Source organism: Gallus gallus, chromosome 4, assembly GCF_016699485.2.
Source record: "Gallus gallus isolate bGalGal1 chromosome 4, bGalGal1.mat.broiler.GRCg7b, whole genome shotgun sequence".
NCBI lineage: Eukaryota > Metazoa > Chordata > Aves > Galliformes > Phasianidae > Gallus > Gallus gallus.
In genome coordinates this window covers 10,292,565-10,302,731 of record NC_052535.1, presented here as the reverse complement: position 1 = coordinate 10,302,731, position 10,167 = coordinate 10,292,565, and the positions used below count along the sequence as shown (strand labels likewise).

At 36.4% G+C, this 10,167-nt stretch overlaps 1 long non-coding RNA gene across 1 annotated transcript; it reads right to left on the bottom strand.

Moving 5' to 3' along the window:
• Positions 1-758: 758 nt before the first annotated feature.
• LOC121110604 lies at positions 759-1,880 on the bottom strand. Its single transcript, XR_005859284.1, has 3 exons — positions 1,817-1,880; positions 1,426-1,578; positions 759-1,004 (listed from the first exon to the last, which is right to left on the bottom strand). It is a non-coding gene; the product is annotated as an uncharacterized LOC121110604 (long non-coding RNA).
• Positions 1,881-10,167: the final 8,287 nt, after the last annotated feature.

Below are 10,167 nucleotides of genomic sequence, written 5' to 3'. Positions count from 1 at the left end.
TCAAACTCTACTTGTCACACGAAGAAATAATTTCTCTAGCAACCTTAAAGCTATATAAGCAAGCATAGGTTTTAAATGGGCAGATGTTTACTGACACGGCAATTTGAAGCTGACATAGGCAGAAGACGTGAGACATCATTTGCTTCAAATTATTTAAGTACATTTGTCATTCTTGTGTTTGATTTATCACCAGCAGATTTGCAATTACCACACTCTAAAATACTTAAGACATTCTAGTCAATTCTATTGTCTAAAAATATGTCAAATTTTATGTCAAGTGTGAAGATTGAAATTGTCACTTGAGCATTTGAAAAGTGCCTCTGCTAATTTAAAGCAAAGGAAATGTGAGTTTGTTTCACTCAGATCTAAGGAAGAACATGATTTGATTCACATAACTACTTTTTGAGCTTGTATTAGTACTCAACTAAGAAATATACCTACAGTGAAAAAATTCACAGGTCAAAGAATAGGTAGTTAAAATGACAAATAGTTCATCACATCTCTTTCACTTCCTGATCATCCATACAATCTTGGTGATGCAAAAGACTGAAAGTCAATCCCATTCCTAGATCTTAGGTAAGAGCAGCTGACAGTACTATGCCAGGCCTGGATCCTGCACAACTGTTATCCATTTCAAGAGGTGCATTGATTTCTGACCACAGATAAGTTATAATCCTGATCAGAACTAATTGGACAAGTTTGAATTTTAGTCACTAAGTAAAAACATGGAGAGATTATCATTATACTACTAGGCTTTATTCAGTAGACTTGTTCAGAGAGGTCAGGAATTCAGGGTATATTTAAAGCCTCTTGCTGTCAAGGAGTACTATTTTCTGTTACTTTTGAAGGGACTTGAGTCAGATCCTGAGCTCAGTGTGAAATGGAAACTCCATTTTCTGTACAATTTCATGCATGGACATAACTAGATCTAAGTTGAGTTTGAACCAGGATCTAGAGATGGTTTGTGGAGAGGACTTCCATTGACTGGAGTTATGCAGAAAGGCCTGTAATTGCAAGATACCATGAAGTCAGGTTTCTGTGCATCCAGACCACAAGCTACAGATTAAATAGGCAGTAAAATAACTTGCCCTTTTATATGAATAGCAGACCCCTTTTTCCACAAATATCTTAATAAGCATTTGAAAGAAGTTAGTTGTCTACCATACTGGCTACAGGAGTACATGTTTCTAGTTTCATAGCAAGAAAAACAAAATCCTAACACTAGCAAAATTACCAAGGAACAAAGTGTAAGCTACTCTGAATTTGCCTTTATCCATGTAATTGGATACTTTTGATGTTCCTTTCATTTGAATTCCTCTGCATATTACAGGACAGTAGGAACCCAGAATACATGCAATAAAAGTTCATATTAAGATACTGCCTGAAGGGATTTGTACTTTATCTAAAAAAATTTTCTTTACGTACAAATTTCAAATATCAAAGGATTAAGCAAATCCATTATAAAAGTTCTTCTTTCTGTGTGTTGAGACTTCTCTTTCTATTTTTTGAGAAGGTATCAAATACATGTTTCGCAGGAGTATGGATGCTGATTGCATAATCCTTGCCACTTTGGAAGAGCTGAAAGGGAAATTAATAACACAATCACAACAAAATAGAAAAGGCAGACTGGAAGGAACATCAATTGACTGGCACTTGCAACAAATTCATGTCAAGTGCTTCTGCTCTAGTGCTACCAAACTAAATATGAAAATAGGGGGATTAGAAAGCCTAGCCTTAGATAAGAATTCTGATAGTATAAACATCTGATATCAAAACCCTATTAGAATAGTGGAATAGGCAAGTTTTGTCACCTTACTTGTGATCCAGAAAAGGTAGAGAAGGATGCTGAGCCTGGAATTGTCAGTTATATTTCATTGCATAGATCTTTGTGACATCACTGACAGCTCTGTAAAATCAATGCTTAATGTGCAGCAACAGCAAAAAAGCCAACAAAATTTTTGTTCGGATATTTGAATTAAATTAGGTTTTGTGGACAGAATTTATGTTCATATTTACTTGTGTGTTTTCTTAACATAAAATTCACTGAATTTGAAATAAGTAAAATAGGTAAAGTATCATACAACTGAAGATCTTTTCATTCAAATAGAATTTGGTGCCAGAACAGATTCTCTTAATAAAACGTTCAGTACAAAATTAATTTTAACTCTTTTGTTCTTAGCTAAGAATTCCCAAGATGAAATGCTACAGCAAGACTAGTTGAACTGTCCTTGTCTACAGTAAGGCAAGGACAGTTAATTTGCTGTGACTAATTGGGAAACATACTGCATATTAATATGCAAAAAGAAAGTGCAAGCTGTGGTTATGCCAGCGAGTGGAACCATGTAATAGATTGATGTTCAAGGTACTGTGCTCTACTAAAATATTTTGTAAGCTTCATTCTATTAAAAAGAGAGTAGCTGTTGAACTGAGGATGAGAGAAGGCCAGAAATACCCACATCCAAGTGGAATGGGAACCCACTGTCAGAATTCTGGGATTTTAGCCACTGGTCCAACCAGTACTCAACTAATTATGCTACGGGAGTTATTTTTGAGTAGGTTAGTTCTTGTTCTGCAGGAAAATGAGTTCTCTTGCAGCTCTTGCCAGGAATGCTGCAATTGCTTAGCTGTCTAGAGACTGTCCTTGTCTCAAAGAAAGGTAGGGGTGTGAAGTCCTATTTAATCTTCAAACTAATTCCAGGAAATTTCTCTTGCAAGTGTTTCTACTGAAGTAGCTTTTAACATCTGATGCACCTTCTGCCTACAAGCTGTTTTTTCCAGTGACAGGTGGTGGTATGTTTTAGCAGATAAAGGTTATGCTATTTGATGAGACTTCTGTAAATATAGAGCTTATCCCTAACAAACAATGCCTCCCATTTATGTTTGCTCCCAACTTGGGCTAGTCCCCTGCAGTGCTTATGGCTTGTGACTGCATCTGCTCTTTTCTGCACAGATACTTTCATTGCACCAATAATTTCATTGGATAGTTATTGATAAAATGGATTGTTAAAGTGAATGTTCCCACATAGGAACTTTCTTCTCCCATGTTATATTATCTCCACTAGGAGCTGTTTGTGTTTTGGATCAAGAGAGAAAAATATACTACTCTCTTTTTTTTTTTTTTTTAATTTCTTTTCAGGCAACGTGTCAACTCTAGAAACTTCCCTCTCTCTCTTCTTCTGTCACTACTTCTGAGTGACAGTTTGCTTCAGCTTTCTCAGCTATTCTCATTCTCCACTGTCTAATAAATATCTTGTTCAGATAAAGGAGGAAAGAAGATATTCTAGATTCACATTCACTGACATTGCTGCATATTTTCCTGTAGCTGCATTTTCAGTATAAATAGTAGCAACAGACTGGTATAACTGCATTGTACTGTAAGAGCATGATTTTTTAAAAATTTGATGCCACATCCCTGTTCCCACCATCACGCATGTCCACACAACCTCAGTGTATTCTAGTTTCAACTCTGCCACCAGTAGGCAGTGCCTGTTTACTCATTCAGATACTGTGCAAGAGATCTTATTGGAGAAGAACTCACAAAAGTAACGGTGATACACTAACATTTAAAATACAGATGACAGAAGAAAAGGATATTCTTCTGCCTCCTCTGATTCAGAGCCTTTTTCTACCGAATATAGAAATATAAGTTCCGCCTCATAGTGAATTAAATTCAATAGTTACTAATGAATGTTGTATTCTGCGCTTTTTGCATTTTGTTTGCATGAAGCTGTTCTAAACCTAGTTATAAAAGGCTCAGATCTCTCCATGAAACAGACAAGGAATATAAAAAATATTATCCTAACATATATCTTTTAATGTTTACATAATCATTACATTCAGGTTATTTGTTTTACATTATTTATTTATTGGATGTAAAGAAGATTGAGAAACAGTACATTGTTAAGGACAAATTGCTTTCTTTTCCTTAATAAATATTTGAGACTTAAGTGGTAAGCTGTTATGCTTTGACTTTGAGTTTGTAGTTGTATATAGCAACATACAGGTATAAACAAGGTTTAAAGATGGCCAGCAAAAAAGGATTTGTCAAAGGCCTGTTGGATGTATCTCAGAGAAAGTTTAACAAAACTGACCATGCTTTAGTATGCAAGCCTCCTGCAGACAGAAAATGCTTCTACCCCTTAATCCATTTGCTTTTTTATTAGCAAGCTAGATTTAGTTCAGCTTATACAAGATAATTTCTGCTTCGTTTCTAATGCTCGAGCTAAATTTACGCCTAAGAAAACTTGTAATTTTCCTTGTTTTGATCAGTGTGTGTATTCTGAACCAATCCTTGCTAAAGCACACTTTACTGAATAGCCTGTGAGTTGGAAATTATTTCACTTTGAAAAACATCCAGTATATTATTAAAACCATTTCCTTTGTCATATCCCTACTCTGTTACTCGCTGTTCTCTTCATAGAGGCTAATTAAATGTTATGCTGCTAATCAGTGTTGATAGATACAAAGTACTGTAATGTCTTCTGGCTTTATGGATTATGCTAATGGCCATCTGCCTATTATTGATAATTTGTTCTTCACTTACTGGAGGGGGAGGAAGAAGCTGTTTGGCTAACTATAAAGGGGAGCTATTTGGTTTATGATGCATTCAGCTGTATCACCAGTTGTCTTAAGCTATTAAAGTTACTACAACTGCAAAGAATACAATTTCATCAAGGTCTGAATTTTGCTTGGTAATTGCAAATGAAATGTGTAGCTTCAGACATCCAGAATACATCATGAGTGATAAGAGCTTGATGATAATGATCTTATTAAGCACTCAATGTGTTAAACCAGAGGTAGATAGATACATGATTAAATTTCATACTGAGGTTGCCTAAAATGTTATTAACAGTGAAGAGTAAAAGACCACAAAAACAGTCCAACTAAATACTGTAATACAGAAATCTGTATATATAGGAAGGGACTCCCTCCCACTGTATTCCATTGGTAGCAGGAAAACAGCAATTATAAAAATTTGGATGCTCTGCTCAGGGAGGTAATGGGCAAACTTGTTTTCATGTACTATAGTATCAGATTTTTTGTTATTGGATAACAGTCCTTTAGCAGCCTATTAAATTTTGTATAGCCTTCTTGGATTGTACTGAAGACTCCAGTTTTACTTAACAAGTCTAACTGTCTTGCTGCTCAACCAGAACAGACAACTTTGAGACAGAAAGTGAGAACAGATGAATGCCAGATGTTGTCAGCTCTGGAGTTAGCTGAAAAATGCCAACAATTATTTCAAAAAGTGAATTTGGAGTTCAGTTTTCTGCAACTCTTTTTTCTTGCTTCCTGAGGAGGTACTGCAGTGTGACAAAAAGGTGAAATTGGAAATTTTGATACACGTGTTAAGAATTTTGAATAAAAGCAAACAGAATTTTTCATTAAAACTTTCCCTAACACTGTTTGAGAATGCTCTGAAAGCTTGAAAATAAAAGAAAGGTTTTAAGTAGTAATTACACTAACCATTTTATGTATTTTCTTTATCAGGGAAGCTTTTGTACAGATGAATCTTAATTCTCCAATACCTTGAAATTATACAAATCTGGGAATATTCAGTACTGAGAGGGAAATCTTCCTAAATCAACTTGAGAATTCACTGAAGGGGACCTAGGATTTCTTTAATTATTGTTTCTCATTAGACTACTTTACTGGAATGTTTATGAACAGAATATACCAGAATGAGCTTAATTTTCCTTTGATGTGACTGAAACTTCATAAAACCAAGAGCTTGTATCATAATGTTTGTTAACCAAAGGCGATTTGAAGGTTCTCTCTGAGGAAATTCTGAGTTTTGTAAATGCTTTAAAGTGCCATTGAAATACTGCATCAGTAAGCTGGAACAACGGACAGTGTAGTTACCTCTGAATACAAATCTTGTAATATGCACCAGCAAAATCTGAACGTCTAGATTTGTCCCCACATGAAACTATTCCCATATGTTTTCAATCTTTATAAAATTGGCTCACTTTTATTTCATGCAACAGCAATGCAGACTTCCTATATGTTTCATACAAGCTTATACTTTTCTTAATTCTGACAACATCATTTTGCAGATATTTTATGTGGTTTGTCTGAGTTCTGATGGTGCTAACAGTGTCATGCCCAGTTGAGCTACATCTAGGGCTTGATAGGCCTCTAAACTTTTCCACTCTACCCAACACCACCCTCACATATGCGTCCAGGGTCATTAATAAGCTCAGCTTTGAGACTCCAACCCTTGACTCCCCATAATTTAGGGAAGATCTGAACCATGCTGATCCCTGACAGACTGTTGCAGAACAGACTGGAAGGAAAAATTGTTCTTTAATAACTTATTTCTCATTCCTAATATGTTCATATTCCCACTTTAGTGTTTTGTAGGATAGACCTAAGAAGCTGCTAGTTCACACTATACTTGTCTTCTCTTCTAGTATTTCTGTATTGTAGGTATCTTAGATTCCCCGGGTATTTGATGTTGGAATAGTGTCTTTTACAGTTATACCTCATATTTGTCTACCACTGATAAAGACAAAAAAAAGACAGTGATCAGGAATCCCCATGACTGATAGCAGGTTTACACCTAACAACACTCCCATTTGCTTCCCTCAGGCTCATTCTTCGATCTAGCATGTTGTTAGTTCTTCCATAGGAGGGAAAAAATTTCTTTAGGCTAGTGTATGAAGGTGCACACTTAAAGGTTGCTCTGAAAACATTATCCGCTTCTGAAAGTGGAAAAAGAATTATTTTTGTCATTTCTGAGTAATAGATTGCTTTGGGAAGAACTAGGGTGTGAGATTTTTGCCTTTTGGGAACTTGTTTGAAGCAATCCTTCTGCTTATGGATTTTATTAAAGTTGATACTTGCTATAGATGACCTGCTCCAGTTTCTGTAATGTGTTGGTAGTGTTGCAAAAGAGTCATTGTGACTCAGTGGTACTGTCAATTTTTTTTCTTGTCTGCAAGTGTTTTGCACCCATGAATACTTGGTCACAAAGCTGTACAAATAATCTAAGGCAAAATTTTCATCCAAGATAGGCATGGGTTTATTTATGTTTTTTAAATTAGAAGAAAGTTGAAACTTACTTTGGTAGTATTCATATTCTTGTGAAAGTACTGGACAGATTAGTGAGCAGCTGCTGAAATTCTTTATGTTTTCATGGGGGAAATAATAGAGACACATTGTGTGCAGATGAATATTTTTAGTGGTTTATGACTGAAATGGGCTGCATCTGTCTTCTATAGCAGTTTGAAGAGTTTAGAAGGAAAGACTGGAAAGTTTGCAGTCCCTTGTGCAAATGAGCATCCTAGGGGATTGGCTAAGATAGTCAAGAGAAAGTCAATGCCTGAGCTAAAATTCACAAGAGAATAGATGTGAAAGCATTGTAGAAGGCAAATTGATCTTGATGTGCTTTTTGTATATCTTTTGTTACTAAATGATCCATTTATTTGGGTACTTCTGATGAATGATAAATGTTGAGTAATTGACTGTGCTGGGAATTATTTTTATGAAATGGATCCTTGAAAGGACCTTGCAATTTGTCAGAGAAAAAATGATTTCTTAGTTGACCAACTGGTACTAGAGTTTAAAAGCAATTGAACAAAATGAAGCAAATTCTTTGTGTGTGTGTTTTGTTTTCAGCAGTGTCTTGGGATACTAGTCTTATGACTTGTGTTTAGTGGAGAAGTTGTTGTTTCTTAAGTAAGAGCAGCTTTGCTATCGGTTAAACAATTATGGGCTAGCTAACCCTAATGAGAAAAAAATGCATCCACACCATATATACAGGGATGCTGCTGTCACACCACACCTCTGTGCTAGCCAGAACTGTCTCTGTGAGAAACGGATCAGCTCTTTGGAGGCATATTCCTATGATTCATACCTGTATATTTCAGCTGTAATTTTCCCTCACAGTGATCTTTAAAGAAACTTCACTGTCCATGCAGGGAATGACAGCGGGAAATGTCTCAGAAGACCAAAACACAAATGCAGTCCCACGTGGCAGTCTGTGTCGGCACTTGGGTCTACATTCTTACCACTGCTTGTAACGTAACTAGACTGTCAGACTACCATGGATTTAAGAATTCTCTTTTGGTGTTGTAAAATGTAATACTGATATTCTCTTTCCTTGTTTTCTGCTTCAGTGTAGGGCTTTCCAACTGTTGGGTTTTGTTCTTGACCAGCAGGTGCTGAGCAACTTGCGAGCGAAGCACTGACTACTGCTATGAGGTTCTTGTATTTAACTGTGTTTCTCCCACAGAGGAGCAAATCTGCAGAAACTGCAAGCAGTTTGGCGTTGAGGGTGCCGAACAAGAAGGCAAGATACTTTTCGGTCAGTCAGAGAACACGTCAATATTGTTCATAAGTAGATTACAGGACCACCAAAGAGTAAATTTAATTATATAAATTATAGGTTACCATTAAACTTACTCTGTACTCGACTATGCCTTCCTCTTAACTGAGGGTTAGGGAAACTCTGTAAACCCTGGGCATGTTTGACTTAAAAATAACAAGATGAATCTAAGCGAAGTTTCCTGTGAAGACAGGGCTGAGTTGCCATAGCTTTTCAGCAATGAAACCTATTGATCCTAGTAGGATACAGCACTTTCCTACTGTCAGCATAACAGTTCACAATTTCCTGGATTCTTTTGAAACAGAATACAGAAGTAAATCGTACAGTGAGAATTTACACTACAAAGACACAGTACTTTAGCAGGAAAGACAGCTCACTTGGTGATCAAGAGAGACAAACTGCTGTGCTAAATAGTGTCTACCAGGAAGGAAATAAACGATCTAAATATGGTATGATGGCAGACATACCGGTCTCCCAAAGGTACAAAAAATTCTCAGTGGACAGTTAAACGCATGCCCCTTTTTTTCCAACATAGTTTTCTTCATTTTAGCAAGATTTTAAAATATTAGATAACATTAGAAATATTAGATAACCTTTTTCCTTTTGATCACTTTCTGTGGCATTATCCCAAGCACGATGTGGCTTTGAAATAGTATGAAGTTAGGATAAGCTTTGCTGAGCTACTATGGTCATAATGAAATTTCCAGCCATCTCCTTCATCTGTAATCATGCTGCTTATCCTGAGAAGGCTGTGGTTATGCCTGCAGTGCAAGCAAAATCTGTGCAGAGGATTCAGAGAGCAATGCATTGAGTAAGTCATTCAGATGCTAGGGGGGCATGTGGAATGGCATTCAGCAGACAGGAGAAGCACGTAGCTGCAAAGCCCCCTTCAATGTAGAGCAAGAATCTAAAAGAAGTTCAGTGCCTTTTTTGGTCTGATATTAATAGAAATGGAGGTTAATGAGCCTGAGGCAGAGCAAAGCCAGGTACGCAGCTTCCTGAAATTCAGAAGATTGTGGGGATGACTGAACAATTTTGTTCTAAGACAATAAATGATCAAGCTATACTGATGAAACCGGTCACAGAGAATATAGTATTTTAGCTATTATGCTGTGGGGAATGAAGCCACTTGACAGATGTCTAGTGGACACAGAATCATGAAAAGAATTTAATAATGTAGTGATTTTAAGCTTCAATTAAAAGTAGCTGTGGCTTGGGCCTGTTTTATTTAGCAAAATATCTCAAAGTTCGCTATCAGGGCACATTTGTTTTCTTTTAGCAGAGGAGCGTGTCCTGGTCAGTACTAAACTGTAGACAAAATACAGTTTATTTTACTGCTGTTACTGACTAGAAGTTTTGCAGCTGAAGGCTCTCATAAAAAATTCTGTCCCTTCTGATTCTTTTGAAGGTACTCAATCTTTATTTTTGGGAAACTGTATCACTTCTCATATTGGCTTAAAAAAAAAAGTTGTGTTAAGAGATTTGAACACAAACTCAGATACAATGATGTCATCGTTGTCTTCATTTTTAAATCTACAGAGAGGAGAGATTAATGCAATAAGACTGTCTGACCTACAATGACTTCCCCCCTTAAAAACCTTAAACACTGCTTTGCACAAGATAGCTACATAAATCTTTGGGCAGAAAAGTGAAAAATAACCTATTCAGGCTAAAACTGCAGGGGGCATGTTAGGCAGACTGAACATAATTAGCAAAAATGGGATTTGGCTAGGACACTGGAGTTAATTAAAATATATTACAGGATCTTAAATGACCAGAAGTAGTCAAGGTCCTGGCAGATGTCACACTTGAATGATGGCAGGTTAGTTAGACTACTG